This window comes from Maniola jurtina, chromosome 6 (genome assembly GCF_905333055.1).
Source record: "Maniola jurtina chromosome 6, ilManJurt1.1, whole genome shotgun sequence".
Classification (NCBI taxonomy): Eukaryota; Metazoa; Arthropoda; class Insecta; order Lepidoptera; family Nymphalidae; genus Maniola; species Maniola jurtina.
This window is the reverse complement of record NC_060034.1, coordinates 1,302,855-1,323,225: the sequence shown is the minus strand read 5'-3', so window position 1 is coordinate 1,323,225 and position 20,371 is coordinate 1,302,855. Positions and strand designations below refer to the sequence as shown.

At 37.1% G+C, this 20,371-nt stretch overlaps 1 protein-coding gene across 8 annotated transcripts in view; it reads right to left on the bottom strand.

Annotated features, from left to right (window-relative positions):
* The window catches only part of LOC123865889 (teneurin-m), a 614,472-nt gene that overhangs the window by 277,312 nt on the left and 316,789 nt on the right, over window positions 1–20,371 (bottom strand). The window contains exon 3 of one of the 8 annotated variants that reach the window (XM_045907095.1): window positions 18,345–18,385. The exons of the other annotated variants lie outside the window; for them this stretch is intronic. The gene's annotated coding sequence lies outside the window, so the exon portion shown is untranslated. The remainder of the gene's footprint in view (window positions 1–18,344; window positions 18,386–20,371) is intronic. 8 annotated transcript variants of the gene reach the window in all.

Sequence of the window (20,371 nt, the reverse complement as noted above, 5' to 3'; positions counted from 1 at the left end):
ACCTGTTTTCGGATTTTCCCCTTCATTTGCGCTGTAAGACCTACCTCCCTGCCCATGATTCTAGGTCAACGGAAAGCAGTTACACTATAGGTTTCTTGACAGACACGACAGACAGACAACAAAATAATCCTATAAGGGTTCCGTTTTTCCTTTTGAGGTACGGAATCCTAAAAATAACTAAAGATTAAAGTAGCGAGGAAGAGCTTTAAAAAAACTAACTGAACTACTAGTGGAGTAAAGCCGTAAAATAGCCAATCTTAGGAAGTCCTCAGAAACAGCTCCGATTTTGATGTTTTTTTTTTAATTCTTGTTTTTTATACATTATTTAAAATCGGAAACGTTTTGAAGCGGGGAAATAATTTTTAGTATTTTCTTTATCCATATGTGCGATATTTACACACGAAGTCCAGAAAAACGCTACCTTCTCTTTGAGAAGTTGTAGAGGAGGTCAAATGCTACAAATGACCCCTAAACACTTATGGGCAAAAACCGCCCGTTTTTGAGTTATTGATCGTTTTCAGAAAAATACGTATTTGTTTCTTTTAAAATTCATTAAAAAAAATAAGGAGCTGTTTCTGAGGACTTCCGACGAAAATGCTTCGTTTTCTTTACTATACAAAAAATTGATAAGGATTTATTCCTACAAGTTGTACAAGCATTTTAAAATAAGAACCCGACTCAGAAAAAGAAAAGTATTTACGTATACAAAAATCTACTTGAACTGCTAACAAAGTCACCGACATCCCCCTACTCGGTAACGAAATAGACATCTTTAGTGCCGTTTAAAATCTTTCTTCGAAACTAAGATCGTATCAATAGGAATAGAGATGGAAGTTTACGTGTTATCGAACTCTTTATCAATGTAGAAAAAGAGCCCGGGAGGGCCAGATCTGAGTTATTTTATAAAAGCTGGAAGTTTCTCTGCGCTTTGTCCACAAAATAGGGAGAAATGATCAACGACTATGTAGTTTGGCTCATGTGGCTTTGGCAGATAACAAGTAACGAAAACCTAAAATCATTCGTCAAAATTAAGTCCAATTTTTTTTAATATTTTCTTTCGCAATTTTATATCATGTATTAGAAATTGCATTGCCAGACACTTAGTATCGTGAAACCCTCTTAAAATTAAAAAATTAAGTGTCTGGCAGGGGTTGCCACAGATTTTATACTTTGACGAAAGATTTTATATGTCTTTGTTACCTGTTATCTGCCAAAGCCACCATGGTCCAAACTTCATATTATGATCGTTCCTCCCTGTCTCCCTGTGTTGAGGACAGTGTGCACAGAAACTTTCAGCTTTTATACAATAACGAAGGTCTGGCCCTCCCGGGCTCTCAGACCAATGTGTTAGTGAGTCAGTATTTCGTTGAATTTGTATATCACTTAAACGTACGACGCGATAAAACTTTTGAAATTGTCTTTGGTGTCCATAAAAGTAGGAACAGTCGAACTATTTAGAGTTACAGCCGTAATGTTGCGTATTGATTGTTCTTGTACTTTGTGAAGTCGTATTATTTTTTTATGCTCTCTTAATTTGGTGATTGAAAGTAGACATCGTTGAATTTGTGGTTTATACAAACAACTAGCTTTACCTACTATATATAAATCCACGAGAATCACAACCCATATTATAAAATATACAAAAAAGGGTTTGTTTGTTGGTTTGTTTTTCAATAACGCCGCAACGGATTGACTTGATATTTTGCATAGGTATTGTAATAGACTTTGATATTGACATAAGTTATTATTTCGGGAAACATTCGGGGAACCACCGAGTTCCCATGTGATATTTAAAAACAATAAAATTAGTATACTATGTTACTTTTAAAAATATAAATCTACGCGTACGAAATCGCGGGCATATTATGATCTAGTGCGGAATAAACTTAGAGTTGATTATGGAAATGGTCAAACTTTTATATTATAACATTGGTTCATTCATTATGATGAATTCTGATAGGACTAAGAGGAAAGGAAAAAGTCAAAATTCCATACTTAAAATACCTACTTAATAAGAAAGCTGGGAGGTAGCAGTATGAGAAATATTCGAATAGAGGTTTCCTGGAACATAATAAGTAACTGAATCGATTCGCCGAGTGCGTTCATAATTTAAATTAAAGGAGAACTATCGAATTGCACAGTAACAGTAAACCGGAGGTAAATAATTGAAGTAATTGTTGGGTCAGATCGGGTCAATTAATCATCGGATGCGGTCCGAAGCCACATTACCAATTTATGTCCACCCAAAATACGATGACGTGGCTCGAAATGTGTTTTGTTTTGCGAACTACTCGCTCGCTTAACTAGTCAAACATTTTGATGAAACGCTGTTAGCCGTTATTAATTGTAGCAAAAAGTGGATTATAGGATTTGACAAATTATAAAATTAATCAATATTTTAACGGCCTGCCTAGCGTTGTGGTAGGCCCCGGGTTTTATTCCCCGCAAGGGTTTGGAATTTTATAATTTAAAATTTCTGGTCTGGTCTGGTGGGAGGCTTTGGCTGTGGCTTGTTAGAGCTCTACCGGCAAAGCCATGCCGCCAAACGACTTAGCGTTCCGGTATGATGCCGTGTAGGAACCAAAGTAGTATGGGTTTAATAAAAAACCGTCATACCCCTTCCAAGTTAGCCCGCTCCCATCTTAGACTGCATCATCACTTAGCACCAGGTGAGGTTGCAGTCAAGGGCTAACTAGTAATGGAATAAAAAAACTCGGGTCGCTCGTTTAAGTAGTCAAACATTTTGATGAAACGCGGTTAGCTGTTATTAACTGTAGCTAAAAGTGGATTACGGAATCAAATCAAATCATTAGCTGATCCCTGGGACATCGTTCACGTGGTTTGTGGTAGGTTTTTAAAAATCTCGAGGGAACACTATAATTTTCCAGTACCAAAAGTAGCGTAGGTATGCCACTCTCCCGGTCTTTAACTATAACTATATCTATGCAAATATCACGTCGATCCGTTGCCCCATTGTGATAGGAGAGCAAACCAATAAACAATTAATATACTTTCGTGCTTATTATAAGGGGAGGGATATGTGTAGTGATATTTCTCCTGAATGTATAGATAGATAGATACTACTCGTATAAAGTTAAAAGTATCTTTTTCATACATACCTATTATTTCATCCCTTTTCGAACTCTGTGGTGGATGGACTATTCGATCCGATCAACTCAACTATCTTTAGGAAAGTGATACCGAATTTCCTGTTCCCATAAAAAGCGATAAATGATGGTGGCCATAAAATCATGGGCCGTGACGAGGATATTCCAGAGTCAATATCATAACACTGTATGGGGGGCTCTCTTCGTTGGTGGCACGATCAGCTAACTCTAGTGTTAAGGAAAAATAAAAATATTGCATCGTCTTTGACAATTTTACCGAGACCTGTTAAGGGGCATGAGACGGGTCTGCCCGCGAAATTCAAATTTAATTTGGTTTTTTGCAATTTGTAAACTAATACGACAACGTAGGCTTATGGTATTTTAATTGCGACAATGGCACTATCATCCTCACAGGTTTATATAAAAATCTTTACTTGAAAGGGTCCAGTTTAAGAAATTAATTCTAGTATCGACTATTCTCACAAATTAGTCGATACTAGAATTAAACTAATGAACCGATTTTAATATAGTTTTTTTTTGTTTGAAAGGTGGCTTGATCGAGAGTGTTCTTAGCTATAATCCAAGAAAATCGGTTCAGCCGTTGAAGTTGAAAGTTATCAGCTCTTTTCTAGTCACTGTAACCTTCACTTGTCGGGGGTGTTATAAATTTTTAATTTACACTTGTTTAAAATGAATCCAAAATATTTTCTAGTTCAATTTAGCAAGAGTTTTGTACGAAATACCGTTTTTGTTCACCACTAACACAAAAATCAGGAAAGCTTAGTCAGCTAACACATAGCTCGCATCATACCTAAATACAACATAGAGCCGGAGTGCAGCGCCTAAAAGCGTCCTAAAAAAACTTCTGTCACGTCCAAAACAATAAAACCTTTGTGTCTATGGCAAAGATACTTTTAAATTCTAATTTAGTGATAGATAGGATAAAACGACAATTAATCTTTAGCCGAAATTCTTCATTTTGAAGTTCATTGGCTACTTTATAAAATAACATCTTAGCCAAATGTCTTAGCCAAAGACAACCTAAACATATAGGGTTAAAATTTTAAAACATCTCTCTCGTATTTTCTCAATCCAAGTGACAATAGCTTAAAACAAAATAATGATAAAATCAACAAGTGTAAATTAAAAATTTTTAACACCCCCGACAATTAGTGAAGGTTACAGTAACTAGAAAAGAGCTGATAACTTTCAAACGGCTGAACCGATTTTCTTGGATTATAGCTAAGAATACTCTCGATCAAGCGACCTTTCACTCAAAATAAACTAAATTAAAATCAGTTTATTAGTTTAGAAGCTACGATGCCACAGACAGATACACAGATACACAAACTTATAACACTTCTCTTTTTGGGTCGGGGGTTAAAAATGAAAAGAATTAGACAAGCACATAATTTAAAACCTGCTCTATTATGTACGATACGTCGACTTTCAAAGAACCGAGGAAAAAAGTTGAATCTGGGTTCTTCAAATCGGATTGAATTAAATATAACTAGCCAGTGCAGCTATCACATCATAATAATACATATGTATCTATGCTTCAGTAAGACCGTAAATCTGCGTAGAATCGTATATTTCAATAGCCTCTCTGCCTTACAATAAAATCTCTTTGTATCATCAGGGAGTGTGTGAGTGCAGTAAAGTTATCTTTATGTCTCTATTCCTCCAGAAATAGACGGCCATATGTTTACATCCACTCAATACTCACAAAAGTTGAATGCGTTACGTCTGGAGATACACCATGGGTAATTTACATCGAGATGTAAAGGCTCTTTCACACGATAGATATGGAAACCGTTGAGTTAAATGTATAGAACGGCCATTCCGAACAAAAATCGTGTTCCACATGCTATCTTTAGACACAAGTTATAATGAAGACAATGTTACAACTTTTATTTAAAAAAATCTTGTTTGGAATGGCCGATCTAGTGCGTATAAGAATTAAAGTACGTATGCATTGAATTACTTTAATAGCAAAATGTTTTTATTTTCACGAGCAATAAGTAACATCGAGTAAATGAATGTAATAATAATCGGAACTTTAATGCTTTGTTAAATATTGCTATTTAAATACTCAATCAAGGCATGCTAGGACTATTTTTTTTATGAGTGCGAGCATAATTATAAGTTTAAACGCTCAGTTAAAAAAACAACCTGTCTGATAGTACTCTTATGTATATCCCATTCATTAGATGTGGTACATTGTGAACAACCCATTGAACGTTTTGACATGTTGTGTACTCGAAAGAGGATTACTTACAATACTTTACCATTCGGGACCTTTTATATTGTTACTTATTATGAAAGGACTTTAGTGAAAATGCACCAGAATCTGCGGCGTGCATAATAAAATCAAATGTATAACAGGCCAGTAATAAAAAGCAGATAGATAGATAGATAAAAACTTTATTGCACACAAAACATGAAACAATTCAGAAAAAATTAAAAACAATTGTATGCAAAGGCAGCCTTATTGCTTAGAGCAATCTCCACCAGGCATTTTTTGGAGAAACTAGGTGTGTTGGATAGTACTAACACTCAAGCAAGCAAGTCGATGAGAAGCAGATGTGCTTCTCATCATCAAAGGTACAGGTCAAACCGCTGATTTAGAAACTTGACATTTTGCATGTAGGTTTCCTCAATAACGCACAGCACACTAAAAATAATTGAGAATTCTACCCGAATAAAGCTGGGACGTTTCAGATAGTTTAATTTATATACCCTTTCATCTCTCACCAAAAAAAATGTGCGCGTTCCCGTGTACAGTATTGGAAACATCAACAGTCATTCATTTGAATTAGTCTCGGCATGTCCGTCCGATTCCCCGCAGGTTCCCAACATGCCCTTTGGATTAAGCCAATTTTGGATACAAGAAAAGTTTGTTTTATGCAAAAGTATTAAGCATTTATCCAAAAAAAAAAAAAACAACTTTCAAAGCCTAGTTTTTGTTAATGTTTGCGCCAGCGCTGGTCTTCTATTTTAATTGACGTCACTTATATTACGATGTTATGAAAGAATTACTCGTTTGTTAAGGAAATAGAAATTGTATTGAAAAACATGACTGCTCTACCAAAAACGAGCCAATTATTTTTTTGAATGATGTAACCTAAAATTCGCGGTTTGCAGATTTATTCCTGTATTTGTGCTATAAGACCTACCTACCTGCCAAACATGATTCTAGGATAACGGGAAGTAGGTACCCTATAGGTTTTTTTGGCAGACACGACGAACAGACGGACGGACGGACGGACAACAAAGTGATTCTATAAAGGTTCCGTTTTTCCTTTTGAGGTGCGGAACCCTAAAAACGATAGACAGTGTCACTCAAGGTGATGATAAGGATTGTAACGATACTTACCCATGCATCCAAACCTGTTCAGGCATTTAGTGGACTAAAGCAACTTACATACATATTTTATACCAAAAAACATAAAGTAAGTACACCCCTTTTTTCTAGCCGTTCGTGTGATGATACTCCTGTTATGTAAACTTTACATTTTTTTGATTTCTTCACATGTAGTAAAGGAATCAAAGCCTGAGTACTAGTACTTATATTTCTATGATCAAAGCCTCAACAGATCAATCAAAGGATCCACGGGGCAATATAAATCCGTCATCGCGACATAAAGATGGCGGCCGGTAATTCGGTCGCGTTCGGAATACGAACACGGCTCCCTTGTCGACAGTTAGCTGAGGTGATGTAACCTTGCTGCGTCCCAGCTACGTGACATTGGCGAAGTAAGCTGAGTTATGTGGGAATTACTCGTAATATACCTACGAAGAAATGAACTTTGAGCTTTTAACTTTACTCTGAAAGATAATTCAGGAAAAGTGTCTTTTATTTATAGAAAAATTAGATTATACTTGCGACTTCTTCCACGTAGGTCTTGGTTTTTGAAATCCGATAAAAAGGGATAAAAAGTAGCCTATGTCACTCTCCAGGTCTTTAACTATGCCAAACAAACACATTTTCGTATTTATAATATGGTCAGTGACTAGCAGATGCCTGCGACTACATCCGCGTGGATTTAGGTTTTTAAAAATCCCGTGGGAACTGTGTGATTATCCGGGATAAAAAATTAGCCTACTTTCTCTGCCTCTGGGATGCAAATTTCGTCAAAACGGCTAAAATAATGTCTTTTCTATTTGAGACTTCATCCGATTGAAAATTAAAAGCTATCTAGCTAAGCTAAGTGCGTCCCTGAGAAAGAAAACATTAAATATTTAGACATGATTGAAAACAACTAAAATTTAAATTAAAAGCTAAAAGCTTGCAAGACAATCTATGCTGATCGCATTTGAAAGATCGTTAAAAAATGCAAAAGACTGGCTGTATAATAAACAAAGTAAATTTCCAGATTGGATCCACGTGCAAGCACCTCTACTGCCCTATAAAAAGGCAGTTATTAAAATGCCAGCGCAATGTGACGTCGATACCTTCACTAACTGCCGACAAGGGAGCCATGTCCCATATTGCACGCCTCTTTCCCACCTCCGTAAAATAACTATATCCGTAATCTGTAAAATAAGCGACGATAGCCTAGTGCTTAGGTAAGACGCCGGCGGTTCGAGGGCCGGGGGTTCAATGCCGGGCACTTTCCTGAGTTATGTTCGTTTTAAGCAAATACCTATCACTTGCTTTAATGGTGAATGGAAACCTGTATGCCTGAGAGTTCCCCATAAGATTCTCAAAGATATGTGAAGTCTGCCAATCCGCAGTGGACCAGCGTGGTAGACTATGGCCTAAACATTCGGAGAGGAGACCCGTGCTCAGTAGTGGCTCGGTGATCGGTGAAGATGTAGGTATGATTATTATCTTTTATTTTCATAAATTAATTGAGCAATATAACAGAAACTTTCAATAAAACTGATACACGGCTTATCTCCACAAAGCTTTTAAGAGGGAGAAAATTAAATAAACACCAGAAGACCTCTCCAAGATATAAAAGTAAATCATTTAATTACTCTCAGTAAATAAACTGGCGATGAACTGAAAAATAAAAGCAAAAGAGTAAAATTATCGAAGTCCGGAGCAATTTGTAATTATCTTGAGTTGGTGTTTTTCCTACCGCTAAATTCGATGTTATTTTATGCTTTTGGGACATCTTTTGGGTTAATATTTCAACACACATAGACGAACCAATTAAAGTAATTGAATTTGTCGGTTTAACAAAGCAATTTTTAGAAATCTAACTCGAGCTAAACCTAACTAATAACTTGTTTAGGCTATTATGGAAAAGAAAATTTATTGGAAAGTTACTAAATTTAGTGTAAATTGTGTTCCACTTCCATCTTAGACTGTATCGTCACTTACTACCAGCTGGGTGTTTCACAAACTCAGTGATCATCACTGACTGAAAATCATCAAGCTTATTTGACATTTATTTTTAATCCATTGAATGTTTTCCACGAAAATTTATTTTTTCATCGCTCAGTGAAGCAGCAATGTGGAACCAACCAATGTCAAATGAGTTTGTTGGCTATCAGTTAGTGATGACCATGAGTTAGCCAATCAGAGTGCATGTTTGTTTGGTGGCGCGCTCTTGAAAAGGCCTATGCCCAGTAGTGGACGCATACAGGCTGATGGAAACCTAAAAACTACAGAAACAATAGAAAACTGAAGCAGATATGTGTTCAGAAAACCAACCGATAGAAACACACCAGTATCGGAAATATAGGCAAACAAAGTAACAAAACCCGATGTACCGAACGCACAAAGGTTTGATGCGACTTTGTGACGTTCGCGTCGGCCTCTATAAAATATTTTTCGATACCAGGGGAAATTGGTCAAAAATGACTGCCGAACAAGATTATACCGTGCCGTCATACGCGACACGCTAAAAGAAAATTTAAGACTATAGATTTAAAGTTTAGTTTTGCACGACTTGACCTATATTTTCATTTCGCGGAGACTCGTCTACTGTTCTTGTATTATGTAGGTTATTCTGGAGTATGAATTCCATAATTCAAAGGTTTTCCAGGACAGGCAAATTTTAGACAAATATATTTTGATTTTCTTAACATCTAGGGGTTATTTTGGTACTAAAGTTATAACAAAAACTCCTTTTACTCAGTCAGATTTAATCAATTATTGTGTTTATACAAGTTACATATTATGCAAGTTACTTTAAACAAAATAATATGACCAATAAGATCAGTCGCTGAACACAGATCACCAGATTCAAAATAATAAAGTAGTAGGTAGTAACTTTAAATCATTGAGACCCAAAGACATAGATATTGAGACCGACTAAAAGTTTACAAATTGCTCAGTAGGGACGATGTTCAGTTTCCAATATACATAAACAGTCAATACAAACTTTCTTTACAAAAAACTCCACTCGATTCTTGTGTCTTGTAACCATGGGAATCTACTGGGAAACAAACTGTTGTTTTAGAACTTTGTCCTACTTTATGTTGTCACCAATGGCTACCCTAGCCTGAAGCCTGGGAGCTTTATTTATTGAAACCTTATTACCTCAGTCTGAAGTCGATTTTAAACTTTAAGATATTACACAGTTCACAACGTTCAGCTTTGTCTTATGGCAAATTTTATACCTATCATGATTGTCATATTTTACTCGAACTTCTGTGGACATATCGTTCGCTTTTCTATTGTGAATTCTTTTCGCTTTTCTTTTTACCTGAAGATTTATTGGAGAGTTAATATAACCTTACTCTTTTAGATTTATGCGATTCATATAATTCAATTCTTGTTTTATCGCTTTCCGGAATGCTGGGGTGCGAACTGGGCACAAATTATTTCTCCAAGGCCACGTAAAATGGGAAGGGAACAAATGATTATGATATTTTTAATAATGTAAACTTTTTTGTGAAAATGCTCCATATTATGATCTTTTGAACTTTATTTAGTAAGACAAGAACGAAGAAAAGTTGTGGCCATTAAAGTGGTTTGAGGTTTACCTAATTTATTATGTGGATGGTATGAGGTGCACAGAGGACTTCGTCGGCGATGGCGTTTGCTGGCGCGCGTGCTGTGCTTGTTTGGAGTGTTTTTTTTGTTAAGAGTGGCTGGTTTTTGTGTTAGTTGGTGTTTTTTGGTGGTGGAACTGACTGGGAAGCGCTCTAAAGGGGCGCCGCGCGTATGTCGGCGGGCGCCGGCGCAGACGGAGTCCATACTTGTATAAATTCAATAACTTGAAAATATCACAAACTTGACATTGGCTAATCAGCGTAAAGCCAGATTAAAGAAAAAAAAAAAAAAAAAGGTGCACAGATGTATGTTGAGAATAATCACGTACGGAATAGTACTGTATTACAGAGAGTTTGTAACACCATGAAGTATGAATTCCTTCAATTTACCATGCAAAGTAAAATGGAAGGCAGGAGGAGGCTTGGCAACAAAAGGTTATCTTAGCTATAGCTTCAAAACTTGCGCTATGGTTTGAGAAGAGCACAAAATCATTGTTTAGACCAGTAGTCTTGAATCGCTTTTATGTTTTCCAACCTCGGTAAGGAGATGGCAAGTAAAGTGAAGAAGAAAATTAAACTGGTAATATACAAACCTAATTTTAAAAAAAACGTTACATGTAGTTGCTAAAAATCTAATTTTCTTTACGTCTTTTTTGTTGGTTACCGGTAGACAATCAAAATCGGCCTCAAACGCCACACGGAATGTATTTTTATTATAGGAAAAATTACGAGAATGTATAAATTTCTTCGTTTTACGCGAACTCCTTACACGGACGCGTAATGACTCGATATGTTACGGTATAAATGGCTCAGAAAAATAAATGTCCACATTCTCCCCTTGCGAGGGTTTTTATTCCTCCTTTCTGATGATACTGTAACTTTTATATACATATTTTATTTTATAAATTTAGTAAAGTACCGGTTCTTATTGTTTCAAGGCTAGGTAATGGCTTCTTCTTACATTTTCATCAAAGTACTAGCTGAGTCACAACAGCTTCGCAGTGGTAAGCTTTTATGTTCTATAGACTTAACTTTAACTTTTTTTTTGTTTTTTTTTTTAACAATAACAAGCAAATGAGCTGGCGGTTCACCTCATGTTAAGTGATTACCGCCGCCCATGAACATTTGCAGCACCAGAGAAACCGCCGATGCGTTGCTAGCCTTTCAGGAACTTGTTGGTCCGCCCTTTGAATAACCCCATGTTGCATCCCAATCTAATGGGAACACAACTCGGAAAATGTTGTGAATGTTGGTAAAATTACACTGAAATCGACTGAAAAATTTAGAAATTATAAACAAATACAGTGAGCAAACCATATCTGTCGCAGAACCTCATGGCTACTGGGCAGATGTGTTCTGAACTGGAAACCGCGTACCAGCAAACGCAGTTTGGGACGATCAGGTTGTGGCAGCAGTAGATGAGAAAGGCGGTGGACCGTGTATTATAGTGGCGTGCTCTCGAGAAGGTCTATCTATGCCCGGCAGTGGAAGCAAACAGGCTGATTGATGATAATGATAATAGAGCAAATACAAGGATGGATCCAGATTTGCAACTTATTTTAGGTCTAATACTAATCTGATTTTGTACTTTTGACATTAGAAAAACTACACCCGAAGGGATGCCGTTAGGAGATAGGATTACAAAGTTTTTCCATCTAAAACTTACACTATAAATAGTTACGGTTCAAGGAATAGCAACTATCAAAGCTCCTAGTCCTTTATTGACAATTTATGGTGAATTTGCATTATTGTCAAGTAAATTATATGAGGGTGCACTAGTTTCAATCTATAAATTAGTGTAATGGACCTTTATGATCATGAGAATTTTAAAAACTACATATTTACTCGAGGAGTCGAACTGCCAGGTAAATTACAAGCTATCTTGTATACATACATACGGTAGATTCAAGCTATAATTTTTTTCCTTGGTATTTATATTATCATAATCGATTGATTCGATTATAAACATTGATATTTGTCAGTTTTAAATCTGTTTCAAAATATTTATTAAGTTCTGAGTTAGTAAGATCATTTATTATTAAGACTTATTTTATAGGTAAATGAAGTCTGCCCATAGACATGATACCATTGCATATTAACTCTGCAGTATCTATACCTACCTATTTACTTAGGTCTTAGGACATACATTCTAAGACATTATCTGTATGAGAAATACAGAAAAAGTATGTCACGGAATCAAAAAGTTAACTAACTTTTGAACCGTCAAGGTCTTTGTAGCGGTTTGACCAATCAACGATTATATTAGACACCGGTTTATTGATTTAAGGTGTTAATTCGCAATAACAGCAGCTATTTCTAGCACAGCTTGTCATGTTTCAAAGAGCTTGAAACTGTAGACAAGCACTTTAACCGCCGCAGCTACAGTGAGATTTTAATCAGGAGAATCTCTGTCGTTGGCTTAATCAAAGGAAACTTAAATAGCTAGAGCGACGTCATCTAGCGCGCGACGCCCGAACGGCTGCGTCGCCTTTGATTTGATTATGTCCGTAATGTCTACGTGTTAAGTTTTTGTTTTAATTTTCTTTGCTTCTGAAGCACTACTTCTTTATAGTCTTACTAGCTGATGCCCGCGACTTCATCCGCATGGATGTAGGTTTTTGAGAACTCTTTGATTTTCCGGGATAAAAAGTAGCCTATGTCACGTCCACATTTTTATTTGTACACTAGCTTATTGGTACGCGCCTAAATTTCTCAGTGCAATTTAATTCAGTTTATTGGCTCTTTCAAAATCAATGAAATTATTAGTAGTATATAAGTAGATAGATTCTATTTGGTATAAAACATTCATACCCCGTGCGAAGCCGAGGCGGTTCAACTAGTATTGCATACATATATTTGTACCTACTTATTATCGTTGTATTCTATATCGATTTTGTAACACTCGTGTTATTGCAAAAGTTCGTACTAGTAAAATATGAGGGCGGTTTTTAATTCACCGGCGTAAGAAGCGAGTCCGGCCGGCGGGTATCAGTATCGATTTTATATTATCGAGTCGTTATACGGAGCAAATCGATTCTATCGCGTTACATTCGTGGACAATGCGGTCGGCTCGTCTGTCTGTGGTCGCAGCTATTTTCAACATTACCCGCTTTAGACACCATTATGATATTGAATGAAAACAACCTTCAGTATATTATTTGTCCAACAATGAATTTTGAGAACAGTATAATACTTACTTATATAATTTTTTAGTGCTTCAATAAGTAGGTAGAGTATGTCTACAATTCTTATTGTACCGTACCGTATTCTATTCGCTGTTTTACAATTAGAACAGTAACTACTGCTTACACTACTGAGCACGGGTTTTAAACTGAAAAGAATTTGGCCGTAGTCTACTTACTACGCTGGCTAAATTCGGATTCACAGAATTCACACGTGCGGTTTCCTCACGATGTTTTCCTTTTACTTTGAAGCAAGTGATTTAATTCCTTAAAACGCACATAACTCCGAAAGTTTAGAGGTGCATGCCCGGGATCAAACCTCGGACCCCCACATAGAAGTTCGACGTCTTAATCACTATTTCACGGCTATCACCGCTTCAAAACACTGAAATAATCTTATTGTGATCATGATCATCCCATCGCCGGCTCACTACAGAGCACGGGTCTCCTCTCAGAGTGAGAAGGGTCTTGGCCATAGTCTACCACGCTGGCCAAGTACGGATTGGCAGACTCCACCTTTGAGAACATTATGGAGAACTCTAAGGCTGAGATCTATAGATCGAACTTTGTCTTTGCTCAGACTTAAGTTTCATTTAAAATGAGACAGATTTATACCATCGATATAACGCTGTCTCGTTTTAACAATGTCTTACGTCTGAGCGAAGTCAAAGTGCGCTCTATAAATCTAAGTGTAAGAGGCATGCAGATTTCCTCACGATGTTTTCCTTCACCGTTAAAGCTTATTGTGATAGTAATATAATATTATTCAATAAAGTCTAGACGCCCATTTATCTAGGTATAATAGTTTTAGACTTATCCAACACAAGCCTATTATATTGAAAGGGTTTGGTGTTTGTATCAGAATATATTACAAGGGATCGCTAGACGGGACGTTAACTTTCAAAGATGTTAACTCGATCTGAAAACACTGTATTATACCCGTATGATTTACTTTAGGTAGGCACTACGCAAACAAAGTAGAATTATTATTAATCAAAATAAAAACGGTTATAGCTTGGTCGTTAAAAGATCAGCCTCTTACTCGGGAGGCCACGAGTTCGATCCCGGGCAGGAATTCCTAACTTTTCTAATTGATATACGTTTTAAGCAATCATATAATATCCAGTTTGAAGAAAAAACATCGTGAGGAAACCTGCATACTTGAGAGTCCTCCATAATGTTTTCAAAGGAGTGTGAAACCTGCAAATCCGCACTTGGCCAGCGTGGCGGATTATGGTCTAAAACCCTTCGCATTCTGAAAGGCGACTCGTCCTCAGTAGTAGGCTGGCGATGAGTTGATTATGATGACGATGATTGTCATCGTATATGTTGGCATTACATCTTATTAAGTTTTGAGTACCAAAACTGTTACCTTACCATACGTGTAAGATTTCCACGAGTAGCTCAATGCATGAGTATTATTTGATAAGCAATAAGTCTCTGAGTAAATAATTTACTTAATTTAATTAGTTACTAAGAGAGTGGATGTGGACGGTGGAGGATCGTGTGTCTCGCCTCCACTCCACGTCTTGGGAAGGCTTTGTCCAAAGGTGGACGCAAACAGACTGATTGACTCAGTTACCTAATTTTTGACGTGACAACGTCTTATAATTCGATAGAGCCGGCTGCACGCACGAAAAAACATGAGTCATGCGGCGTTACCTCGCTCTGAGGCGTTCCATGTAAGGCTTGAAGTGCAAGCGAGAGCGCGGAACGATCGACAAAGAAGCACAATCGGCCTTTGTTGTCACGTTCAACTATCGTCAGTAAACCGACTTTACAGACAACCAATTTTTTTATCTTTTACCTCAATCGTGTTTACAATTTTTTTTGGTTAGTCTTAAAAAATGAAACTCAAAGTTGTCGTTATAACAGCATAGTATTAGGTACATGTTATACTTTGCAAGGGGTTAGTAAAACGGAAGTGAACGTGTGCAAGGACCTCCCTCGCTGTATGCACGCGAAATAAATAGCGCTAGTTCGCGATAAAAATCATAAAGCATAACCACCGCTCGTACGTTACCATATTTCTTGGCGCACTGATTAGATATGGAAAATTATAGCACAAGAGATGTTGGGAAATTTTGGGCATGTCCTTGATAAGAGCTGAGAGTTTGTTGCGTAAAGCAGGAGCCAGAAGGCTGGACTCACTCAGCCATATAAGCCAAAAATACACGGATGTATGTTGGTTGATGAGTTTATTTAAAACGGTTCGTCTATCAATTAATGTGAAATTAAGTAATTCTAAAGAGACAAGGAGACGCGCACAATTTTGTTCGTTTGCCGAGAGAGAGGACCACAGACAACACGAGCTGTCAGAAGCGAGAGAGGTGATCTGGGTGTCTATGCACGGTTGGATACGCGGTACACGTATAGTTTTTTTTTTAATTTCACGAGTGTGCGTGGCTTATGCTTTTTTTAAGTCGTATAGCTTTAAGTAAAGTAAATGTGTGCGTTTACGAGCGCTTGCTAACAACTGGTTGGTCTGACAGGCACACACACTTACGAAATGTGCTTGTACATGACGTAACCACAAATAAAATTCACGCGCGCTCGTGAAGAACTATTAGCAGCGCGACTATCTACGTCACTTAAATGATAAGAGTTGACGCGATAGAAAGAAAGGCATTTACTTAATTTTAGGCCACAGCGCTGAGCGAGCTGAATTGTATTTTATTGCAAATAATAATAGAATAGCTATTTATCTTAACTCTTTGTAGAGTAAGCCTTTTATACCTGGAATGCCTTATTAAGTATTCTGTGGTTATGCTAAGGTATATAAAACTTAGAGTTGTTATCACGAAACATGCTTTACTTCAGCTTCTCTCCACTCTGCAGGTGGGCACAACTTGTTTCAAAGTCAAAGTGATATTTTATTCAAATTCGGAACTATTGAACACTTCGTGATTCTCAAACAATAATGTAACTTGATAGTAATTAATTACGTTAACTGAAAACTAAAGCTAAGATTCAATACCGGATAGCTATAATTTTATTTTTAACTAGCTGATGCCCGCAGCTTCGCCCGCGTGGATTGGTCAGATCCCCGGCAGCATCAGGATTGAGGAGTTGGACTCCAATTTTTTTATGAAACAATGTCGCAAAGTTCCTCTGTCGATTAAAAAAGAAATGACGCAAATCGGTTCAGAAATCTCGGAGATTTCGGTGTACATAGGTAGAAAAACACAACTCCCTTTTTGAAAGTCGGTTAAAAAAGTAGCCTATGTTACTCCCTGGTCAATTCTCTACTTGTCTGTGAAAATCCCGTCAAAATCGGTTCAGCCGTTCCGAAGATTACCCTTTTCAAACAGACAGACAGACAGACGGACAGACAAAAATTTTAAAAACGTGTGATTCGGTGTTGGTATCGTTCAAATAACCATATGAGCTTAATATGAGGTAGTTATTTCGAAATTACAGACAGACACTCCAATTTTATTTAGTATAGATTTATTAATTTTTATACACCCTATCCATCGGCAATCGAAGATCAATTTTTAGATCAAAACTTGGACTCATTTTTTTCACATGGTGGTAGACATTTTGAGTTCTCTTTTTTATTATGTAATATATTTGTACCCATATTTCCCACCACCTCTTGGTATTCGCGGGTGAAATAATATCCTGATATACGCGCTCTGGGGCGATAACGGCACGAAAGATGGCCCCCTTAATGGTAGGAACCGGTCGGAATTGACCGAAATTGGACGGAGCCGGCCGTAAGGACCATCTTTACATATTATTTTACTGGGTGCCATTGATACATAATTACCAAGATATCGTTACATGTTTAGGATACACTAGAATGTCCATACAAACATTCGATTCGATAGCATAATCCATACTATTATTATAAATGTGAAAGTGTGTCTGTCTGTCTTTACGGGATTAGCATATTCCATAGATTCCATATAGCATAGATTAGCAATATCCCAGCATATTCCAGGTAACTAGAGCTTTGGAGCGAATATGTTCGGGAAATGTCTATCTTTGGTTTTTCATATCAATGGCAGTTGCGGTGAATTACGGCGGATTTTTGCGTAGAGCATATTTCGTGGAGGTGCGTTATGAAAGCGATCCTTGCCTTCGAGATCCGAAAAAGGTATAATTATTGCATGTAATATTTCATAGGGTTTGCAGTTATCCTTCCTAATTCGATTCCGTTATGGATTGTTATTGCTAAGGCTGCGTAAAATAGACCATTCATAGACACCATCATCTGAATTCTGGACCCATCGCCGCCGGCCCCATAAATAGATCAATACCCATCTTTACCCATATAATAAATGCGAAAGTGGGTTTGTTTGACCTTCAATTACGTTACAATGGGGCAACGGATCGAGCTAATTTTGTCCTCCTTGAATCCTGGACCCCCCAAATAGATAGAGACTGGTTTTTGCCACTAGGCTATCACCGCTTAATAAGCCCCTAGGTTTCAAAAATATTAACAAGATTCTTAAAAATATTTTATGTCTATCAACTCAATACCAATACTAGATTAATTGCCAAAATCTACTTATCATAAACATTTACATGGCATTACCTATAAGTATTACTTACGTAAGTAGCCTTACATGATTAAATTGCCTTTACACAAGTTTAAAAAATCTATTAAAAGTATGCTCCTGAAAAAAGCTTATTATACAATCGAAGATTATGTAAATGACAAAAAAGCTTGGATTTGATTCGCTCCAGCAATACACGGCGCTGCAATTGCTTGTATACAGTATGGCATATTATTGTAAATTGTACATTTGAAAAGAGCAACCGCCGAGTTTCTTGCTGGTTCTTCTCGGTAGGAACAGCATTCCGAACCAGTGGTAGATTATTTTGACGATTCAAAAGCACTTGTTAAAGTTTAATTGAATAAAAATAATTTGAATTTGAATTTGAATTACGACAAATTTACTAATGTAAAACATTTACCTTAGTAAATTAGTTGTCAATTAATTACGTAAGCTACTTACGTGAGTAAAACTTACAGGCGTGATCGCGGGCTTAGGATGCCAAAGCTAAACGCCACAAAAGCTCGAATAATGCAGTCAGTGTTCCACGGGTGATTGATAAAAGCCGTGAAGGGTGTTTAGTTAGTTTTAGATAGTACCTTCACCCGTCACAGCATCGCCTATCGATGATTGAATGGAACTGAAATAAAAAATAAATGGTCAGTAAAGTTATCATGGTTGACAAAATGAAATCACGTGGTTAGAGTTCCGTACCTTAAAAGGAAAAAAGGAACCCTTATAGGATCACTTCGTTGTCTGTCTGTTTGTTGTGTGTGTCAAGAAACCTATAGGGTACTTCCCGTTGACCTAGAATCATGAAATTTGGCAGGTAACCGTGATAGGATAATGCTGAAACCGTGATATTGTTTTTACACCACACAAAAAAATGTGTTCATGATGAACAAATAATAATGATAAAATTAGTATTGTCAATTGTCAAAGTGAGATAACTATACCAAGTGGGGTGTCATATGAAAGGGCTTTATCTGTTTATTCTAAAACAGCTTTTTATTTATTTTTATGCCTAATAGTTTTTGATTTATCGTGCAGAATGTCGAAAAATATCCGAGTACGGAACCCTCGGTGAGCGAGGGTGTATTATCCAAGTATATTTAATAGCTTAAAACTTAAAACAAACAATACTTAACCCCGAAAAGTTAGAGGTGCATGCCCATGTGTCATTTGGGAGTTTATTATAGTTTAACACTGACTTCTACAGACGGATTCTACAGTTTTCTAACACATTACCAAAAAAATATATCCAAAAATCCGTCAATTTCGACGGAAATCCCCGCCCATCGAATACAAAATCAGCACCCATTCTACACCGTAGTCGAAACAAATGTGAACGTCGCATTCTGAAAATCGGCTTTCTGCAATCGAATGCACCCGAAAAGGACGGAGATAGAATTATAGTAAGAGTGAAAGGGATAGACGCAATGCGGACAGAACCAGACGCGAATGGAATTGCAAATGTGCGAAGCTCACAACGCAGTATGAGTACGGGAACGGTTATTAGGGTTCCGTATTTTTCTTCAGGATACGTCAACGCCGATGTTTGTGCGAGGTCTACAAGTACAAAGTAAAACAGACATGGTGAATGGAGGTGTTCTTGTTGCGTTTCTATTATACATACTACAAAAATATCACTATTTCTCAAAATGAAAAAAATGACCTTATGGGATCACTTCTTTGTCTGTCTGTTTGTCGAGTCTGTCAAAGAAATCAAAACCTATAGGGTACTTCCCGTTGACCTAGAATCATGTTTGGCTGGTAGGTAGGTATATAGCACAAGTAAAGGGAAAAATCCGAAAACCGTGAATTTATGGTTACATCACGTTTTCTTGAACAAATAATTTACTAAACCAGATCATAGATGGCACTGTAAGGCATTAACTTGCACGAGGTCACGAGTGGGCTAGGTAGGTAGGTTTTTGCAAAATGTGCGAAACTCATAAAGCAGTATTAGAGAGAGAGCCAGCGCATGCCAGAAACATTCAGCTTTTATCAAATAACGAAGGTCTGGCACGCGCTGGCTCTTAGTCCATGTGAGTGTACGGGAACGCTTATTTTTCAGAGGATACGTCAGCGCCGGTATTTGTACGAGATCCACAAAGCAGAACAGACATTGCATGGAGGTGTTCTTGTTGCGTTTTCTATTACAAATGCCGCAAAAATATCTCTTGCTTACTAGTCTACTGTCTAAATTTGTTATTTTTATTGCTACTAGACTAGTTTGTGCTAGCTGAATTTTCACGTGATGGCAAGTGACTGCAAACGGAGCCGTAATAGCTGCAGGCAAGCGCGCTAACTAAAACGCTAATAAAGGGCTCTGTAAAAAGGTAATGTATCTAATTAACCAGGAAAAGATCCACTAGACTAGTGTAGTGTATGTTTGTAAACTTACAGTGAGATAAATCATTGTAAGAAAGAAAGAAAACTAATTTATTTGATATTATGCAAGTTACATCAAGTATAAACAAACTTAGGTTAATAATGGGTTTGTAGTAGTTGTCTTGTGGATATAATACGTTCAGTCAGAAAAACGCCGTTTCTGTACCAGTATCTTTCACTGACGACGAGGTTGATAGAGATCCCAATAAAAAAATACGCTGTCATCCACCCA